Raw genomic sequence first — 21597 nt, 5'->3', positions numbered from 1 at the left:
CTATGTCTACTGATAATCCATCAGCTTCAAAAGCAGAATCAAAAACTGTTTTGAAACTCAAGATTTACGGTATTTCTCCTATCAATACCAAACAAAAACCAGAAAGAAAACAAAACAAAACAAAAGGAACCATACCACACTTCCTCTCTGCTCTCCTCCCACTCAAAAAAAACCAACCACAACTGAAAACAGACAAACAAAAAAACCCCAACCACTTTTTGCTCAGAAACTATTTTACTGTTCCTGGAATAAGTGAGCTGCAAGTCTCAGAAAAGAGGACAGTTGGGATTTCAAACACAGAAAGTCCAATGAGACTGTGAGATGCGAGACATCAGTCTGTCTCACATGTAGCTCAAGGTAATTCAGATGAGAATTCACTGTTTCGGAGATGAGCTAACTCAAAGCAGAATGAGAGCAATTTGACATTCCCACTTGCCGCAGTTTGCAAAGACAACCGATGTTTACAGAGGTTTGCTTATTGTTCTCACAATGCCTTTTCTTGGCCAATTCTTGTGTGCAAACACTGTAATAACACAGTATAATAACACCAACCTGCTTTAGGCCCCTGCATTCCCCAGTGCGCATTCAAACAAGGCTTATGCAATTTGGCCCAGATGCGTGAACATTTCCATGTACTGAGGAAAGCAGAGAAAAAGCCAAGATCAAAGCCTCTTCTCTCCCAGGTGAATCGAAGAGCTACAGACTCACCCTCCCACCCCACTGAGCTTAGTTATTCATGAGACACAGGATGTTCGTCCTATCAGAAAATACTACTCAAGCAGGGTAAAGCTATCAGTGAATACTTTGGAAAATGCTGCTGGAAAGTACTGTAAACAAGTACTCTTAAGTGTCCATCTGCTCTCTGCAGAAAACTGGCTGTTGAGATGTGGAGATAAAACAAATGTTCACAGAGAAATACAAGTTTTTGAATATTTCTGACCCTCTGAGCTGCTAAATAAATAATAGGAAAAATCATGAAGAGTCCATAAAGCTTTATATTTTAGAGCCATTCAAGCTTGCAGCATTCGTAGTTTCACTAGCCAGCTCCATCACTGATCTGATCAAGCTCTACTTCACAGGATTTCCACCAGACTGCTCCCTCCTCAAGTATTTCCAGGGCCCATCCAACAGGACTTGCCTGACAACTAATATGCCTTCTTGTGTCCCTGGGCTAACCTTACAGATTATACCTCAACTCCACCAGCCAGCTGTCGTCCCAGTTCGCATGCCAAAAAGACAGGAGAGCTATTCCTCAACATAACCATGTCACACTGAAGGTATTCAACACCTAGAGTTAAAAGCAAAATTGTTCACTATGTAAGTATGAAAAATACATGGTTCTGTAGATAGGTAAGTCTTACAAACATGCCGACTTTCTCACCCTTTTAAGCTGTACCTTAAGTATCTTCATGACATTTCAGTGTATCCTGAGTTACTTCTGAACCTTGGAGTCTTTTCAGCCCAGCTCACCTTAGCAGGACCAACTGTTAAGCCACGTACCCACAGTTCCTCTCTTTTTACCTGCAGTGTTTTGTGATAGGCTTTCCAGGTGATGCTGGCAGTTTCTCTCTATGTAAAAAACTTGGCCTGTTTATACTGTGTTTAGTCTTATTCCACCCTCTTCCTACAGATTAATAAAATGTATTCATTTTTGGTCAAGGAGCAGTCACTAAAATTTAAGTATTGTCCTGAGGCTGAAGGGTATATGTTGGAAAACTTGTCAGTAAATGTAGATAAATATTTGCCAAGAAGTATTCATGACACAACATTTTCATAACTACAGAATAATTCTGTAATTTGATTGGAATTCATGTAACATATGCAAGTTCCCCTAATCATCCCATGTACCGACTGACATCTCTTTGAGCTGCTGCAAGGACAGGCAGCATCCGCAGTTGTTGCAAAATGTGCATTTATGTAACAATATAAATGTATCTACTCTAATTTTAGCTCCTGCCGGCAGGGGAAAGCGTTTGCAGCTAAAATACAAAGTTTGAATTTTTTATGAACAATTTATTCTTACTTACTGTACCACCGGCCATACTCACACACAAATATAATGCAAGGGATTTTCCTGTTAATTTTTTCAGCATATATTTCAAATCTCAAATATGTTCAATTACAGCTTAGTTAATTTTCTACATTTCTTCTGATTGTTCAGCCCCTGTCCTGTAAATGATGAGAAGCTCTCTGCTGTGATTGCAGTATAGGCTCTTTCCTTTCACTATTAATAATCCCATTGAGAAATATGAAGCAGCCATGCAAGGTTTTTTAAGCTTCATTATTTTCCTAATTTTCCAAAACTGAGTATTTCCATTGTTATTACAAGGATAGGTTATACTGAATGTCAATTAAAAAAATATTTTCACATTCAGAAATATTTCCATGCTATACAGTAGCAGAATAAACGGGCAGAGGAGGATGGAATATCCCTAAAGATGGACACTACACTCCTTTTTCATTCCTTCAGTTTATATTATGTTCAGGTTTGGGATTTTTGTTTTGTTTTAACTGGTTGCCATGTGAACTGGCAATGAAGTATACAGCCTTCTATACCTGCTAATGTCTTCCCATTTTGAGAAAAGAGAGGCAGCTTTTAATGTATCTCTCTCTGAGAACAGATTGTGTTGCCAACTCGACCTCATGCAAAATGAGAATTCAAAATATCATAAGTAATTCAGTAAAACTGCATCTTGCACCCAGCAAATCTGCCAGCATGCTTTAATTTGGGAGCAAAACTACCGAGTTTATTCTTCCAAATACAAAATCATCACTAACTAATAACAGGACTAATAATAAGGACTAATAACAAGTGCTATCAGTGGAATAGCTTTTGAATATTGGAATTTGGTTATTCATCTGAACTTCCTGAAAATTGAGCATTTAGTAATGAAAAACTTTTATAATTAGTATCCAGCCTCTGCACAAACCACGTTATCTTGTAGATCAAGAATTAAGTAAAATATAAAAAACATTTGTGATGGAGACGGAAGAAGGGAAGAAAGAAACATTCCTTACAGGAAAACAACACTTAGATTAATGCCAAAAAATAACAGGATTGCTAAATATGATGGGAAGGAACTTGTACATTCCAGCCATATGCTGAGACTAATCTCTTCTAGAAAAACTGCATTCAATACAAGTGTATCTGGAGAAGAGCTCTTAGCTGGGTACAAACCATAGACACTTGTACTCAATTTGTAAGGGGAGGAAACGGAAGAACAAGAGGGAGAGGAAAAGCTATATTAAGAAGTCAAATTGCAGGAGCCCTTTGACTGCTATTACAAACTGAAGATATCTTCAAAACTGAAAACCTGCCATTAATCTCTTATTTACATGGAAAGCACATGCTTCTTTTTATCTGAAATACTTACAGTAATGACAGGAGCTGAGACTAGACAGATAAACACAATATGTCTGGTTATCAAGAAATTTAGATTTCTTATCTAAATTTGGGGTTGAAGCTGATATTTGCTTACTGTGAGCAGATAGTGCATCTGCTCAGTGAAACTTATGTTCCCATCATTTTTATTGCTAATAGCAGAAGTGAAACAGCATTTTCATGGGGCCCATTTTTTCAGGAACCAGTCATTTCTAAGGGGGAGGAAGTCCAGTTACTGAATCATCTCCAAAATCAGAGATTATAAATCCCAAAAGTTTACAATGGCGAAGCCTAACAAGAAGCTAGGCACAAATCTATAATGTTCACTCAAAAGTTTTTAAGCTAAAATTGTTCTGAGTGAAGCATTTGAGCTAAACAAACAGACATTTATAATGTGACTAATCACAGGAAATTTCCAGGAAGGACTGGATTTTTCTGCATTTTTAATCACACTTGGTAAACAAAGCAGCTGTATACATCTGCTTCTTTCTGTGCATATCTGCTCTAAAAGTGAGTGACTGTGAGTGTCTATGTTTATTTATCAGTTTGTTTAAATTTTTAGGAGTTCTGGAAGCATGTGTGATCTTTAACAGAAGATCATATGGTCCTTTCAGCAGCTGTGCTGCATAAAGGAAAACAGATATGTTTCTGCTTTGCTTAACCAGCTAAGTCAAATTCAGGGAATATAGGAGGTACTATTCATGCAAGAAAGATATAAAGTCATCTCTAGTTGCTTTTTGGGGTTTTTTTTCAGTGTACTCTGCCATGCAATTTGTTGGCGTTTTTATAGGCTAACACAAAAGACACACCTCTACTTTGATCAAAGAATTGATGTTGGTGGTCGGCTTGAAGCCTCTGTACTAGTACTCGTGGCATCCAATGTAGCGCTTTTGACAGCAAATGCAGAAGACATGCAAATATAGCAATTCAAGCTTAACCACATAATTCATTAAAAATCTGGTTTTGTCACACTCTGCTATGTGTCCATCTCAATCTCTCTCTTATTTACATAAAACTCCCACTGATTACACAGATGATGGTAATTATTCTAAATCATTCTATGGGAGTGCTGCCAAAGACACATAAACCCAGGTCTTGCTGTACACGTGTCATATAATGGGGATATCAATTACAGTGCCCAAAATTGAGTTTATATTATTTCAACAGGCACACATGCTCTTACATTTATCAATCATTAGGCCACAGTTTATCTATTGATCTACAAGCAAATTCATTGCAGTTGGATAGCATTAAGTACAACTGCTAGAGAAGTGTCTAGGCATATCTCAAGATTTGCCTAGATTTACTCATTTGTTCTTTTAACACCACAGAATTATACATAAAAAAGAGGTAGGTAATGCATGTCATTCTTTAAGAGTCAACACATTTCTATTCCTAATACATGAACAAAACATATTGATTCTTGAAATAATTAGTTTTGCTTATTTTGAGAACACACCCTTCACCAACAATTGAATGTCATGACGCCTATGAAGGTGTGAGGCGGGATGGACAGGAGGACTGAGTGACTACTTACCCCTAATATTTTGAATGCAAGACCATTCTGCCAGCTGCTCATGTCGTTAAGGTGACATTGCACCTCTGAAACGAGTTGGTTTATATTTCAATGGTACCCTATTGTTTGGCCCCCTATCTTACATTTGCTGAATCAACACTATCACAAAACAGCAAAGTCTGTCTGAAATAGCAACGTTTTAATACGTGATGATTCATCGTGACAGGACTCTGAAAGCCCTGTGGCATGTGCAGAAAAGCTTTAAATAGTACATAGTTGTTAACTTATTTTAATTAAAAAGGCAAATGCACAACAGAGACGAGAAAAATCTTTCTGTATCACATCACTTTTATTTGCTCCACTTACCAGCACAAGATTGTTTTTGTTCCATAAAGAAATTCTATTTTAAAAGAATGTCTTTTTCCCCACTTTCATATTTTCCTTTCTTTTCTGCATAGCATATCTAAAGGCATAAAGCTCCTGGCTGCAAATACTACAGAGGATCACTAAATATAGGACAGCATGAAAATATGTTGAATACATTTGTCAGCACTGTATTAAAACAGAGCTGCATAGCAGAAAGATTCCCTCATTGTTAATATATACTGACTATATCACCTTTCCAAGGTGAGAGCACCCACACAGGTATCATAATCAGTGACATTTTTGCAAAGTGCTTCAGGATATTTTATTTTTTCCTCCATAAAATGCATGTTGAAAATGTGCTAATGAAGGTTACATTACTTTTTAATTTTATATTATTAGCAGAAATTCAGTATTTCATTCAAACTACAGAGGTTTGAATCTCCGTCGTTTGAAGTGCTGCCAGCACAGCTGCAGAGTGCATCTCAGATTAATGGGAGCCATGACAAACAGAATGAGTTAACCCAGTGCAAACTTTCCATCACTTATGCACAGCAGGTAAACAATTGCAAACTTCCATATTTTCTCTGCACTGTGAAGTCATTGCAGATGACATTAAGTTGTTATGTAGCAAGGGACATCAAAGCAGTATCTCACATCAGCAAAAAGACCCAGAAATAGCACAAGAAATATCTCCACAAACTATTTTCAGTCTTTCTCAGGAAAACTACTGTGAAGCTGCATGGTAGAGCTAAAAAAATTACAAGAGTTTGCAGAAATGGACCAAGGTTTCTTAATGAACAACCTTTCAGCTTCATAACAGCTCTGCAGAACAGAAGTGCTGCAGAATTCTCTACCCCCCCCCAAAAAAAAAAAGGGGCAAAAAAGAGTTTTGCTAATGATACAATCCCATAATTGATCTTTTATCTTTGAACACATCTGTGAGATCCATGATGCCTCCTGAAAACCTCACATTAAGGAAAAAAAGTTCCAGAAACCATCCCTTCACTAGACTTTAAAATTAACTAGTTACTTTTACTCTTTACAGGTAGCAGAAGATCTACTGTGCATGCCAAGTTGTGATGAGGCATGTTTTAGCACCATGACTGCAAGGGAAGGAAGCTCTTGGAATACACATTTAATCTGCTCTGTGCTACCAATTGCTGTTTCTTTAAAATCTGTTCCAGAGACTGGCAGGGTTCACTGTCTGCCTACAACGTGTTCTACAGCCCTTGAACAACTAGGAAGCAGCGTAGGGACATCATCTTACTGGTACTTTTGAAATCACCACAAAGGGGTTTGTACATCACCAGTGTCAAAAAGCTCAACTATGCTCACATCAGAAATGACAAATTTTCATGGTGATTTTGGTACAAGTACTTGCACCACTGGAAATATATAATGAAAGGCAACTTGGTGTGGGTTATAGTAGAACAGTTTATGTCTGAGGATCTCATCAATAATCAAATACAGGTATATTCATTTGTTTTCTTAACATTGGCTACTTATTGAAGACATATTTAGCTGTTGTAATAACCATAAAAACAAAACAAACAAAAAATCCAAATTCTCTTTCCCTTCATGACTGCATACTTGTATTGACTCTCTCCTGCTCCCAGCAAATTACTTGGGTCAAGTACAAGATACTCTTAATAGCATTTGTTATCATGCAGGCTTCTGTCAAATAGCAGTATCTTACATTTCCACTGGCATTTCTTATCATTAAATGTCCGTGTAAGTCTCCTGGTTTTAGTAGATATCTTGCCTACTATTCTTTTCTTCTCACATTTAAATCAATAATCCTCCAATCAAATTAGTCATACTTAAAAAGCTTACACCTACCTGCTAATTCAAATACTAAATGACAGATGAAATGCAATGTTACATGAAATACCTTGCACAGAAGGCAATATGTTTTCCACACCCATGGTATAAAGGGCACAAAGAAATGAGATTAAATTACAGCAAGAAAGATTCAGGTTAGAAACAGAAAAAGCATCCAAAGAAGCAGGGCACCTAAAACACTCAAGCAGGGTGCTTGAGGGTGCTGTGACACAACTGTCATTGGAAATATCTAAGAGCATAAACAAAAATCTACCTTGAAGTGTTACAGGTCTTGTCAATCTTGTTGTGGGTGAGATGGACTAAATAACTCCTTGCAGTCCTTTCTACCCCGGACATTCTAGAATGTGCAGGAAGCATGGAAAATTCAAAGTTCAAACATTGGATTAAAAAAAGTTTATACTAACATCTAAATTAGTATTTGAATTCATCTCTAGAGCCTACTTCGTTCTTTAAACACCTGTTAACAAAAAGCACACCCCTCGGGAACTGATACTTCTAAAGTAGAGTGTGAGAATGAAGGGGAAAGCAAAAGCATCCAATATAACCTACAGTACAACTGATGAGACATTCACTTTTATTCTTCTTGCCCAATTGGGATTTAAAAACTCATAAAAGTGACATGGCTCAGGTGAAAAGAATTATAAAGAAGAGCTACACAGTGCAACATTTCTTAATATTATTTCCATTCATAATAGCAAGATCTTGTTTAAATATTAATGAAAATGCCACTGACATATAGCAAAGTGACTTAGACATGTCTCCTCTACTCACGGCTTCAATTTCTCCAGGGATTATCTTCATACCATTAGCTACATATTTTGATGTCAGAAACATTTGAAATGTAGTAAGACAGGAAGAACCTTAAAAGCACACACATATCCAGGAGGAGACAACACAAAGAAATCTGGATCTATGTTCCAGGGAGTCAAAGCACCACAGGACCATGGCAGCAACCACCCAGCCTGCTTCACTCCAGCAGAGGTGATCACTCTGTGGAGTCATCCCACCGTTCACCCCTTTTATCTACACTGCATTTCTGGACCTGCCAGTGCAGCTGTTCCTGCAGTGGCACCATAAAAACCCAATCCAAAGGAATGATCCAAACCACTAAAGCTTCTGTAGTTATAACTCCAGTAATGCTATTTACTACTACCTGCACTAGTTTAGCTCAATCTGAGTTCACTATGGTCAGGACATAATAGCATGAGTAGCTGAGTTTGTTACATGAAAGGACAAAGGGGGAGAATGATTCTGGTTGCAGGGTTTATAACCCTCCCAGCTGGCCCAGCAGCAGCTGAATGAGACAAGTGTTCAGGCCTCCAAGGAGCAGAGAAAAGTGATTATGCTCTTTTTTTTCCTGCTAGCAGAATGCAACTTGGCATGACATTTCTGTGTTTAACAGCATCCGTCTTGCAACATTTTTCTCTGGGCAGATAAAAAAGTCCATCCACAAAGAAATTGTAATCCTCTCCCACACTGTGGAAAGATGAATGGAGATACAATTAGAAGAAACTGAGAAGTTACATTTGCATCCTAGAAGAAGTTTTAACGGTACGGAAATTATAGAGTAAAATATAGTTGCTGTTTCCTGAATGGAATGTGGTTGGCATGCTCGAAACCTATTCCACGATGATTCCCCATAAACACAATCTGCAACTGTGAGCACATGCTAAGGGGGATCGAATGCGGGGAGTGGAGAAATCATGGCCAGGCACTGTTGAAATCCTTGTAGGGAGGGGAACTCGATGGTACTTTGCAGCTGAGAAACTGCATAGCACGTGTCAGCCAGGGGAGAGAGGGGAAGATGTCCTGTTGCTGAGCCAACAACTGTGGTAGAATCACTCTCCTCACAGGAACTTGGTTCACTAAAGCCAAATGGTAATATTAACACACCCCTCCATCCCAAAGTTACCCATCTCCAATGTACAACCACCCCTCACTGGGCATGTGCTCTATATTCTTTTTGATTGTACTCTTAAAAGTGAAGGGAGAGAATTTTCCACCAATCAGTAACAAAGGAATGCATGACTGGAGTCACTCAAGCTCCACCTAAACAAAAAGAAATAGTATGAAAGAAAGTCAAGAATGGGGGGGAAAGGTCAGGGTAGACTCCGTCATAACTGCTGGGATCAGCTGATGGGCTGAACCTGTCTTCCCCCACAGGGATGCCTGTCGGGTGAGAACCATACTCTATGTGTGCTGAATACTTTTATTGGGGATTAGAGCTTGCTGCATTTTGCTTTGAATATGTTTTGGCAGTCAGTACTATTACCAACAATCCTTGAAACTTAACCTGTCACAATTTTATATTAATAAAGAGTGTACTTCCATAAACCATTGGTGTGAGTCCTTCACAAGGGCTGGCAGTTGCCTACCGCAGGGAATATACTCAAATAAAGAGGAAGACCTGCTGAGGGGTCTCCCTTGCGCTGTTGGTGTTTTTCCCTCAGTCAGTCAAACCACCCTCCAATCCAGCAGGAATGAAGGGGGTCCCCACGACAGACTGGTTGGACACAAGGGTCTCAGCTTTCCTGGGGTGCTGAAACCCCATGACAGACAAATTAAACACTAAGGGCTGAGTAAATCTCCCCACACTAAGGGTCAGGGAAACCTTCCCTTTTCACATGACATACATCCCTTTTTCTTCATTCTTTCCTCACTTTAGAATACTTTACTCAGAATTATTTGGCAACAAATAATTTCTTCTAGTCTCTCCTAGCCTCTCTCACTTAAAAGCTGCTATAATCAAATTCTAACCCTATTTTCAGGTTACAAAGTAGTCCATAAGGTTAAAAAGTTAAGAAAAGACATCTAACCTCTGTGCTTAAAAAAAGCATGGACAAATTGCCTGCTTTATGAAGACAAGGAAGCTAAGAAAAGTTCTCTGATGACAGTTACAAAAGAAGCAAGATTTCCAATATTCAAAGTCACATAGAAAAGATCAGTAAAACGCTCTGGTATTTAATACTTTAATGTAAGCCTCTATAATTAAATGTTAGATTTTCTATTAGAGAAATGATCAGATTAAAGATGAGTTGATCAAAGGTTTAAATTTAATTTGGCTACTTTAAATACTCTAATAAAGATGTTCTGTTGATTCTCAAACCAGCAGCACTTACATTTAAGAGTATTTCAGGGAATGCCTCATCACATTGTGAACTACATTGTGTTCTTCTGTACTAAGCATAAAATTCTGTTCTTTTAGGGGGAAAAAAGAAAAGCACACAAAGATTTTCTGCTGATTTCTGCAGGCTAAAAGTGTAAGAAAACTTACATTGTATCCTATCCTTTGAATTTTCTCAGATTAATTGCACACTACACTCACAAACTCACTTTCCTAGAAAATGGTATTTTAATAGACTTTAACCCATACCTCTTCAACTGCATATTGTATTCATTGTCATGTTGAACATATTTCTCAGCAGAGGATCAAACCTGAATCAACTGTGCAAACTTCAGCTTGTTTCCCACCATGTGTACTATATAATGCATAGGCCTATCAGGACAATGAGGACATTCCCTTCTTATGTCAGCTAAAAAGGGAGCTCCTTGGACATCATAAAGAGCTTACTATATCTTACCCCGTAAAAGAGTAAATGATAAGTAATAACTAAAACACAAGAGCTTTAGTAAAACAACAATACAATAGGTTATATTCTAGACACCTATGAAAGAAGAAGTGACAATGGCATGAAAAAAATTAGTTCATAAAAAAGCTGAGGGTGTATAGCTCAGCTAATGGATAAGAATGAAACTTGACAGTAACTGAACAGAATGAGCAAGTAGTCTATCAGCCAGCATTTCAAATATGGCATGGACATTCTTAGCTCAATTGCCTTGTTTGGGCTGGGAGGGACCCGGAAGATCACCTTGTTCCAACCCACTGGCTGAGAGGGGACAGAAGGGACAATTTCCACTGCACCAGATTGTTCAAAGTCTCATCCAACACTTCCACTGATGGGTCATTCACACCTTCTTTGGGCAACCTGTAGTGCCTTACCACCCTCACAATAAAGAATTTCTTCCTAAAATCTAATCCAAATCTATCTTCTTTCAGTTGAAATCCATTTCCCCTTGCCCTTTCACTACATGTCCTAGTAAAAAGTTCTCTCCAGCTTTCCCATAGGTCATCTTTCATTCTGGAAGGCTGCTCTAACATTTTCCCGAAGCCTTCTCCTGGCTGAACAACCCCAACTCTCTTGGCCTGTCTTCTTAGGAGAGGTGCTCCATTCCTCTGACCACACTCATGGTCCTCCTCTTCACTCACTTCAGTTGCTCTATGCCATTCTTGGGTGGGGGACCGCACAGCTGGATGTAGTACTCCATGTGGGGGACTCATGAGAATGGAGTAAAGGGAGAGAATCATAACTAGGAAAAATGAGTTTCCATTACATCTATGGCATGTTTCACTAATGTTGGGTAATTTATTTACTCATGTTCTTAAGTTCTTATGAAATAAGGGAGAATAAATGTTCATGTGCTTCCACAGTCCCAAAGATGATCCAGTCTAACTTTAAGCCCATAACAAAGTCGATGCCTACACTAAGACCCTTATCATTCTTGTCCCTTCATTGTCTGTATAAAAATGACAGACTTTGTCCACAGGCATTTCAACCCAATCAAAATCGCAACAATTTTTTCTCACTTTCTGTCTCTCTTACATGTAGCCACCTAAGGGTATCTAAAATGAAATGGGAAGAATCTGGGCCTTAGCTGCACCTGCAGTCAATTAATCAATGGATTAAATGCTTCTACTTACCCACTGCATAACACTGAATCTGAGCACTAGAAGACATGAGAATCTGAACCCAATCCAAACCAAAAACTTGAATATGAATCACAAACTGGATTCTGAATCTGAATCAGTCTTTAAAACAACACCATATCTAATCCTCAGTTGACTCTGAAGTCACAATTTGGGTTCTGGTTTATTTTTGTTAAAGAAAAAAAATATTTTCCAAATGTTAAGGTACATTACTATAAATTCTCCAGTGGCTCTACTGATGATCACAAGAGGTGTGGTTATTTTAGCCGTCTGGAATTTCAGAGGGAGGAACTGTAGACACTCGATTGAATGGTTTAACACATAATTCTAGAAGTGATGGTTTCAATAAGTTGAATGTCAGGAAAGAGTGCATGAAAAGAATGTAATAAAGTGTGAAATAGTTTCATAAGAAAAATCACAGAAGCACAGAAGCAGCAAGATGTAGCGACCTAATGTTAGACACAGAAAGGTACCTCATATGGTAGAAAAATATATATAATACATCCATAAGACCAGTTTTTATTCATCTACAGTAATGGACATACATATATTGGCTCTCGTGTATATGTGAGACAAAATGTGAAAAATGCAGCATGTTTATATTTAAAGCTGCACATGCAGGTAATGAGAGTCCACTTTGACAATTCTGATGCTTAGGCTATTGCTTCTTTTTAATCTCTCTTACCACCTGAATATGAGGTTAGGAGAAATTACAATACATGGCGTCTGATAACAGGAAGGCTTTTTTTTAATTCTTCCTTTTTGATTTTTTTTTTTTTGATCAGCAAGTAGAGAATTCTAAAAGTTAACAAAGCTTCTTCAGTTCATGAAAGGATATCACTTGCGTTCTAAAAGGCCAGAATATCTGATATCTATATTGCAAGGTACAATTCTTGAAACAGACCCATAAATCCACATAAAAGAGATTAATTGTGATATTGAGAAGGAAAGCACATGCAGGATGACAAAACCGTGAAAATTAAGTGTTACTACATAGTTGTTGGCATTGCTTACTGTACAAAAAAATTCCTCCCCTCTTGAACATCACATCTCAGTCTTCTTTTCACAACTGGATATTAAACTGTGTTGCAGTTTGGAAATTACTTTTTTATTATATACCTTAAGTAACACTGAAACTTTGTTCCTGAACACATTAAAAAGACTTTTTTACAACAAAAAGAAGTTTTAACATAGCTAGGTATGATCCTTAAAACCCAAAAGTAGTACTGTGGAAAAAATAGACTCACACAATTTTATAGTTTTCTGACCAAAAAGAAAATATCAGAAGCACAAGTAGCTTGAAGAATAGAAACCCCTGGAATTAAAAAAAAAGGTTAGCCAGACGGGGAAAGGAAACTGTGCTGTGTTTTCAAGTTCTGCAAATGATGGCAAGCAGCTCTAGCAGAAGGTATCTGCTTTCATTTGCAAACATGCACTATTCTAATAAGAGTCCTTCATTTTTTAGTAATTTCTAATGTGTGCAATAGTATGATTAATGTTGGGAGGTTGGGGTTTTTTTTGGTCTATTGATTACATTAATTTTGTTACAATTTTGGAGATTTTTTACTTTGAAATATTTTTATATTTCAATATTTTATTTATTTTTTAAAATCTTTTTCCATTACCACTCTGTCTTTGAAATGCTTTTACAATTTCTATCCTCCCTCTTTCCTCCTGTTTCCACTTGCTTGTTTTCTAGACAACTGTTCTAAGTGTGAGCTCTGGAAATGTGAAGAGACATCCACTGTTCCTTCTTCATGCAGCAGAGCCTTGGGTGGCTCTATCAAGAATTTCTCCGTATTACAAGATTATAAAAAAATAATTTACATCTCTCAGACTCAAAAAGGCCAGAATCATTAGAATTTTGTCTACTATAATTAACTCTTTATAGAGAGAAAACTCAAAGCAATCAGGTATCGCACTATAGAAAAAAAAGGTTTTAAACAACTCTCCCATCAACAAGTCTTTGATGTGAGGTTTGACTTCAGCTTGCTCAGGAGCATAGGAAGGGACAGGGAATTCTGCAAAATCCCTGATGGACTCTCAGAAACCACTCCCTAGCCCACTGGGGCTGATGCTGCTCCTGGTGGCACTCAGCCTTCTGTTAGTATCTGGATCATCGTCTCCCCAGGTACTCAGGAGCCGGCAGTAACAGACAGCTGCGACATCCAATGAAAGTTGCAGAACATAGAAATTTTCTTGTATCTTGCTCCAAACTTTCTTCCATGAAATTTTACTTTGCAATTCTATAAATATATAAAATCAAGATTTTACTACCTGAGATGTGTCACCTATTCAACATTTCCTAACATGTAGTGTCAGTGAAATCAGTATTTTCCACCAACCTATTGACAGTCATGTCTGTTATTGCTGATTCACTAAATTGTGTCAATCTATTTGGCTGAAATTGCTATTACTAATCTGTTACATAATTAATCACTAATTTAGAAGTTTATCTTTTTTTTATGAAGTTCTATGAATGCATTGAATCCAATAAAGTAATTGGAACTTTTTTCTGAGAAATTCAGAATCCATTATATAGTATGATTTTTTTTTCCTTTTCTCAGTGGTTCATAATAAATGAATAAACCTGATTTCAAGATTCCTGCTCAGGAGGAATATCCTGTCACTGAGCCAATGACCTGTTGCAACATCTATTATTAGATGCACTATTTAATTAGGATATACACTCAGGAGATCTTCTTAATCAGGATGTCTCCCAGTGAACACATTTAGGTCCAGCAACATTCATTGGCAATGACTTTCATAATGGGGATAGTAATTTCCCTTCATTGGGATACCTTAGCATGAGTCAGTGTGTTAAACTAAGACTTGTAGTACTTCTGTCTTCTTTGACAAGAGCTTTCAGATTTTCTTATGCTATGACAGAAAACACATGAAATATGTATTGCCCTGGTTTCGGCCATGAGAGTCGTCTTCTTTCTCATAGCTGGTAGAGTGCTGCATTTTGGTTTTAATATAACAATAAGTGTTGAGGACATGCTGATGCTTTAGCTGTTGTTAAGCAGTGCTGACCCTAAGACCAGGAATTTTCAGTTTCCCATGCTCTAGCCCAGTCTCTCCTCCTTTTCGGAACAGGAGGTCAAGCAATTAATACACAGATGCTTTTCCTTCTACCTTTCTGCTTCCTGGGATGACCCTGTTTACCTTCATGGATGGGTATGTAGAGAAGATTGTAAGCCAGCTCACATACTACACAGTTATTTGGTTGTCTACTTTTCTCTTCTACACCTTTTAAAAACCCTCTTTTCCTATCTTGAGAAACACTGTAAGGTCATCAACAGGGCCCAGTTGTGACAGCTGATGATCAGAAGAGACCGAAGGCCGAAAGCCATAATTTCTCACAGTAGGTCAGAATTTAGAGCTGTCTGAGAAAAACTCTGTATCCACATATTAGAGAAGAAAAAAGCAAGCAGATGTGCTATGTACCTTGATTAAACTGCCTCCTTATTCATCACCAATTCTATCAGCCTCAGTTGAAGAAACCCTACCAACAGGCAATTTTTAAAAATAATAAGAAACAAAATCTGCAGCCTTTATGTACACATATTCAAGTTTCATCTCCAAGAATATCTACTGAAATATTCTGAGCTAGAAATATGCTGCTCATTGACAATCCAAGATAACCAGGAGCTTATTGATCTCTCTCCTCCTCCTTCTCCTCCACTAAGAGAAAGAAAGAATGATAAAGAACTGCTGTTGAGATAAAATGCACCATACCTAACATCAAATATAATGCACAAAACCAAAAAGTTTAGGAATAGCTGAGTTACTGTCAGCACAACATCAGAGAATGAAGTTTCTTTTTTTTTCTCCCTGTTCTACCTTTGCCCCCTAAATTCAACAACAGATGGAAAGAAAGCAAAAGATATGAACATCCTGGGAATGCACAAAATCCTATGTGATTCTACAAGCATATCCACAGAAGCAGATGCAGTTACTTGTTCACTTGAGGTCTGAGCTGGTTGGATATAGGCCAGCTCCAGTACAAAACCTATAGAACCATGTTACCTGGTTTATTATTTTAGGAATAGCACTGTGGCAACACATGCTGCTGGCTTGCACTCAGCTGTCTCAGAGCACAGATGGAACTGTCCAAACCTGTTCATGTAAACATGGTCTGCATGTCACTGCAGATCTCCATTTGACAAGCCAGGACAGGAACTCCATGGACTATACACAATGAATCTGATTCTCCCTTCCCTAGCACTCATATAGGAAGTAATGACACAAGAAATTGTTCCCATGAGCACAGGTATTAAAGCAATGAGAACTAGATTAGCACCATCTTCAAAGTATGCTAATTCTACCACTTATCTAGTGCCCAGTTATTTCCTTTTCCAGCTCCCGAGGAGCTTTTTCCTTGCATTTAAGTATGTCCAGGATAGATTCTGATGCCACAATATGTGACTAAATACTGTATTTCATGCCTCAACAGTTAATACCTGGCAGCATATTAAAGCAGCACTTCTTGATTCAAATATCCCTGAATAGAAATTATGTCAATAGAAAGAAATTATGTTACAAATTTTTTGTCAAGTCACATTGATATTTTTTACAGAGGTTCCTCATGTTATGCCCCTATCTGGCAGGGTACTTGAGGAAATTCTGGATGGAAACAGCATTCTGGCTTCTTACTGGTAATTGGAGAGTGGGTGGGAGTTCATTTAGAGAGCGTACTTGATCAGAAGGTCCTTCATGTCTGATCTCTCTCCTCTTTCAGCAGTCAGTATTAAATATTTTGTAAAATGAAAAGGTTTATATGACCTTTTTGATTCAGTTCCTATTCTGAGATGTAATTCTTTTATTTAAAAGAAAATCTAGAACTTATTACTAACACTTGGTATTATCTCCTTCACAGTATATGCTACATCACCTAGAAGTTTCTAATTTAAACCCGTAACTTGAGGTTGAAATAGTGATTTCTATTTTCTTGTGTTTTCTGCTTAGTTTCTGAATTCCCAGATGCAGAAATCATCTTTTTGCACAACAATTACCACCACACTACTAGCAGTCTACAGCATTCAGTAAAAAATTTCCAGATATGGAGGATAGTATTCAACAGTGGAATTATCTTATATCTGCGGTATTTTTAATGTCTTAGATAATAACACTGATTTTAAAAAGTCTTCCTAAATTTCTGCAGGACTATTTTAGCTATTAAATAATGCAATGTTTTTCATTCTACAAAGGATATCTTCATTTCCTGAAAAGAGACACACAGACTAGTTCAAATCACCTCTTGACCTTCTCTTCAGTGAGCTCCTTATGTCTCCCATCATAAGATATACTTTCCGGCTCTTAAACATTTTCTTTCTCTGAACCTTCTATTTAACTGCAGAACTCAAAACTGAATACTCTATTTCAATATTAGTCTCATTAGCACGTATAGAGGAAATATCTCTTTGCTGTTCTACTACTTCATTTATATACCTAATGACGTCTTTAACCTAGCTAGGCAAAGCTCCTTACTGGATATTTTTCTTCTTGTAGTACACTGCATTTAAATGTATTCAAAGTCATGTGGCTTAGGTGCATACATCTTTTCTGTTTGCTCAATTTTGTTTATAGGTATAACTTGTTCTGAACATTCTGTAATTTATTTTCCCATTTCATTATCCTTTGCATTACCTATAAACATGAACAGCTCCCCACCCAAGTCCTGAAGTCCTGCCCCCCTCAATCTTAATATTTTCTATTTATATATGGGAAATACACCTCTGCTTCTGTCCAAATGATGCATATTGCCTTTTTAACATGTTTTCACTAGCTTATTCACTGAATTAATTAAGTAGGTTTTAGCCCTTTCAGTTATACACTCTACACCTTCCATAATGTCTGAGTTTACATACCAATGTAAGGCTTCTATCTAGCAGGCAAAACTCTCCAAACTGAACCACCTTCCTGAAGACACCAGATTTTTTCCAGACTTCATAGGCCACCTGAACAGATTAGCCTCCCACCTTGACTAAGTACGGTGATGAAAGTCAGGCCACAGGATTCTCCTTTCTTCATCCTACTGCCACGTGCAGTCTATTTCATGTGACAAGACATCTGGAGAGCAATATCACAGTTCTGCGGCACTGTCTGCACTCCTGTTTCTGCAGAGCTAGATGAGAAAGCAGTTAGGGATCATCTGAAAGAGGCTCACTGTGAGGTGTAAAAGGCAACATCAAGCATAAAAGCAGCTAGAAGACTAAATTGTCTCACCAGACCCTTACTCAATTTTGCACAATTTATTGATTAGACAGATCTTCTTGGTACTTTTTCTGACTTGAAAAAGTCTTTAAATTCATCACATTGGAATGAAAATTCCAAGTTCAAGTCCTGATTAGTATTTTTGAAGAATTTTCTTGAAATATCCACACACTCAAATCATCTGTAAATGCCTGTGCTATGTGTATGTGCTTTATGTGCACAAACACACACACAGAATGGTAAAATTTCTGTGGAATTTGACAATTAAGCTTAAGCAATCACACTGGGGGGTCTGAGGCTATCTACTATAAACCTTTTATATACCAGATTATTAATCTGATCAAAACAATGTCAGCACTGCAGGAAACAGCTTTGATCATTTCATCAAGTGAAAACAGTTGAATTAGATTTAGGAAGAGAGGTTTCCTGAAAAGTTTGCCCAATTCTGGATTCCTATTTTAACTCTTTAATACAAGTCTACTCATTTTGAGGTACCTAAAGTGTTGCTTAAATGCTGTTCAAGTGCTACTAAGAGCTACATGTGCACATGTATGAAGGCGTGGATTTGCATAAGTTCTACAAACGTGTCTTTCATCCAAGAGCATTTGTTCAACCACAAAAAAATTGGAAAGACATAGAAATTGAGAATTTATTAAGAAAATACACTTTTGCTTGGTTTTATTCAAAGAAGATTAAAAGTAAAATTAAAACTTCCAAAAAAACTACGTTTCTCAACATCTTCTTAGCCTTGCTCATCACAGTGATTCTGACTGGCGACATATAGCATTTTACAGTTTTTCTTGAAGCTGAGAATCTTCCTGAAGCTGAGAAGACGTCAGTGGGAGTTGATGATGCTGAGTGATTTTACCAGCACCTCAAATAATTGTATGCTGCATTGCAGATCTTAAGTCTGGTGTAGTTACATAAAATTATATGAACAGATTGTGAATAAATTGTAAGTAATACAACAGATTGTGGAAAATTGTAAGTAAAATCATATTCATCTTTTGATATTGTTGTGCTGGGTTTGGTGGGGATAGAGTTAATGGGCTTCATAGTAGCTAGTATGGAGCTCTGTTTTGGATTTGTCATCAAAACACTGTTAATAATACAGAGATGTTTCTCTTATTGCTGAACAGAGCTTATAGAGAGTCAAGACTTTTTCTGGCCTCACCCCACCAGTGGGGAGGCTGGGGGTGCACAAGGAGTTGGGAGGGGACAGAGCCAGCACAGCTGACCCCAACTGAATCAAGGGATATTTCAGACCATATGGTGTCATGCTCAGCTCAGATAAAGTTGAGGGAAGAAGAAGGAAGTGAGGGGGACATTTGGAATGATGTCTTCCCGAGTAACTGTTGCAGGTGATGGGACCCTGCTTTCCTAGAGACAGCTGAATAGCTTCCAGCCCATGGGAAGTGGTGAATAAATCCCTTCTTTTGTATAGCTTAATTATTGAACTATTAAACTGTCTTTATCTCAGCCCATGTGTTTTCTCATTCTTACCCTCCTGATTCTGTCCCACATCCCACTGGGGGGAAAGGAGTGAGCAGCACATTGGTGCATGATTCTTGGCTGGGATCAAACCACTACAATTGTACAGTCTGATTATATAAAAAGATCATGTTGCACATTATAAAACATACAAACATAACAAAACAACTGCTTTTCCAGTTGCTGTCATATACATGAAAACTTTTAAAATAGAGTAACATTTCTTTTTGTTAAAATACCCTGTGCATTTTTACACTTCAGTTGGGCACCTTGTCACAACTGATCATACATCTTGGTGCTTTTTTATGGTTTTTAAATCAGTGTGAATATTTCTTCCTTTCATTAAGAGCATTTCATGTAGCAAAATTGGTAAAGCCATTTCTATTTTCATCATAGTTTATTCCTCTTCCCCAGTCCTCATCCATGGAAAGATTTGTTGGCTGGATATTGTTCTGTTAAAGACATTTAGCAGATATGACTCCTTTTATCCAAAGCACACATTTCAGTGCTATTTAGTCTAAATAATTTCTATTGTAATAATTTGCCCCAAGACTTTGAAGAAAACAAGTTTATATGCTGCTAATATTCATTTACTACCTTTGCTTCAGGCACAAAAGAAAAAACAAATCAGTATCAACCTTAATTCCTTTTAAAGAAAAGAGGATGAAACATTCTAGGGTACACTCACATAGAGAATTTAAGTGGACATAAGTTCCATATAGAGAGAGAAAGAGAACAATTTGTTTCTCAGTAATTCATTCATTTCTCAGAATATTTTTCCTTGTTGATGATATCCAGCTTTTTTGAATGTTTTTTCCATAAAACCAATGTTCTTAAATAGACAATCTTATGTGCTAGATGGGTTGGGAGGAAAAGGAAAAAGGGTCCTATTGTCTCTGTGCACATAAAATCTTTTGATTCCTGTCTTTATCACTAAGGTCCTGGTAACACTGTTACAATCTCTTCCCTTCTAACACATTGGAACATTACAGATATAGCAGTAGGGTGGCCACTTCCAGTCACCCAGAAATGCTTGTTAAAGAATCTGTGAACAGTCCAGATTTTTCACAGGTGAAAAACAAGGGCAACTGTAGATGAGGTGGCTAGCCTCATCTTATCTCTCACTTTGAGCAAGATCCAGAATGTCCTACATCACCTTAATTTGAACTATAGAGATTTTAAGCACTTAATAACCTCAAGAATAACCAAGAAAACCAGTTCTCTTGGACTCTTACACCAAGTCCTGTAAGTGGACAGAGAGATCACAACTCCTTCCATTTCTAAAATTACGTCCCTCTTGAGCAGGTGTATGCTCAGCAGTAGGACATCCCTACTTCAGGCCTACTTATGATTCCCATGGTCACCTTAAAGCAGTAGTAAATCCACCTTTGAAGTCTGCTTTGGCTGGCATGCTCTGAGCTTATCATAGAAGAATCAAATGAAACACAAAACAGTCCTTTAACTCCAATATTTCTCCCATGTGATGGATGAGAAGCTAACATCCAGGTTGATACTCTAGGAAGGTAGGCAATCTCAAAAGCTATCCTAAGTCATCAAAATCCTCCTCAACTCTCAAACATCCTAAACAACCTTCTTTGATTCTATATTTCATTCTTAACATTTCTTATTTTCTATATCCTTATATGATTTTTATATCTTTCTATCAGAAATAGAGACAAATTTTGCTCTTTGGAGAGGGTTCTTTTAACCATCTTCTCTAATAACAGAAATTAAGAAAAAAATATGAAGAAATTGAAATGATTTTATTAAATTCTTAATGTAGAATTCAGTCAAACAAAATGGACATCCATAGCTGCTTTAGGGGCTGCAAATGCCTCCTTTCCTGTGGGCACAGCAGCACCTGAGGTACTAATTCTGCCCTTGCAGGGGTGGCACAGGAGCAACAGGAAACCAATGCCTTTTGGGAGCCACAGCTGGAGGCAAAATGACCTACCCAAAAACACCTAAATATCACTAAGTGTCTTTCTTTCAGCCACTGAATTCTGCCCTTTAAAT

General features: G+C 37.6%; 1 protein-coding gene across 5 annotated transcripts in view; it reads right to left on the bottom strand.

Annotated features, from left to right (window-relative positions):
- Positions 1-21597, bottom strand: part of GRM8 (glutamate metabotropic receptor 8) — a 322893-nt gene that overhangs the window by 201588 nt on the left and 99708 nt on the right. The window lies entirely within an intron of this gene.

This window comes from Corvus cornix, chromosome 1A (genome assembly GCF_000738735.6).
Source record: "Corvus cornix cornix isolate S_Up_H32 chromosome 1A, ASM73873v5, whole genome shotgun sequence".
Classification (NCBI taxonomy): domain Eukaryota; kingdom Metazoa; phylum Chordata; class Aves; order Passeriformes; family Corvidae; genus Corvus; species Corvus cornix.
This window is presented reverse-complemented; position numbering and strand designations above follow the sequence as displayed.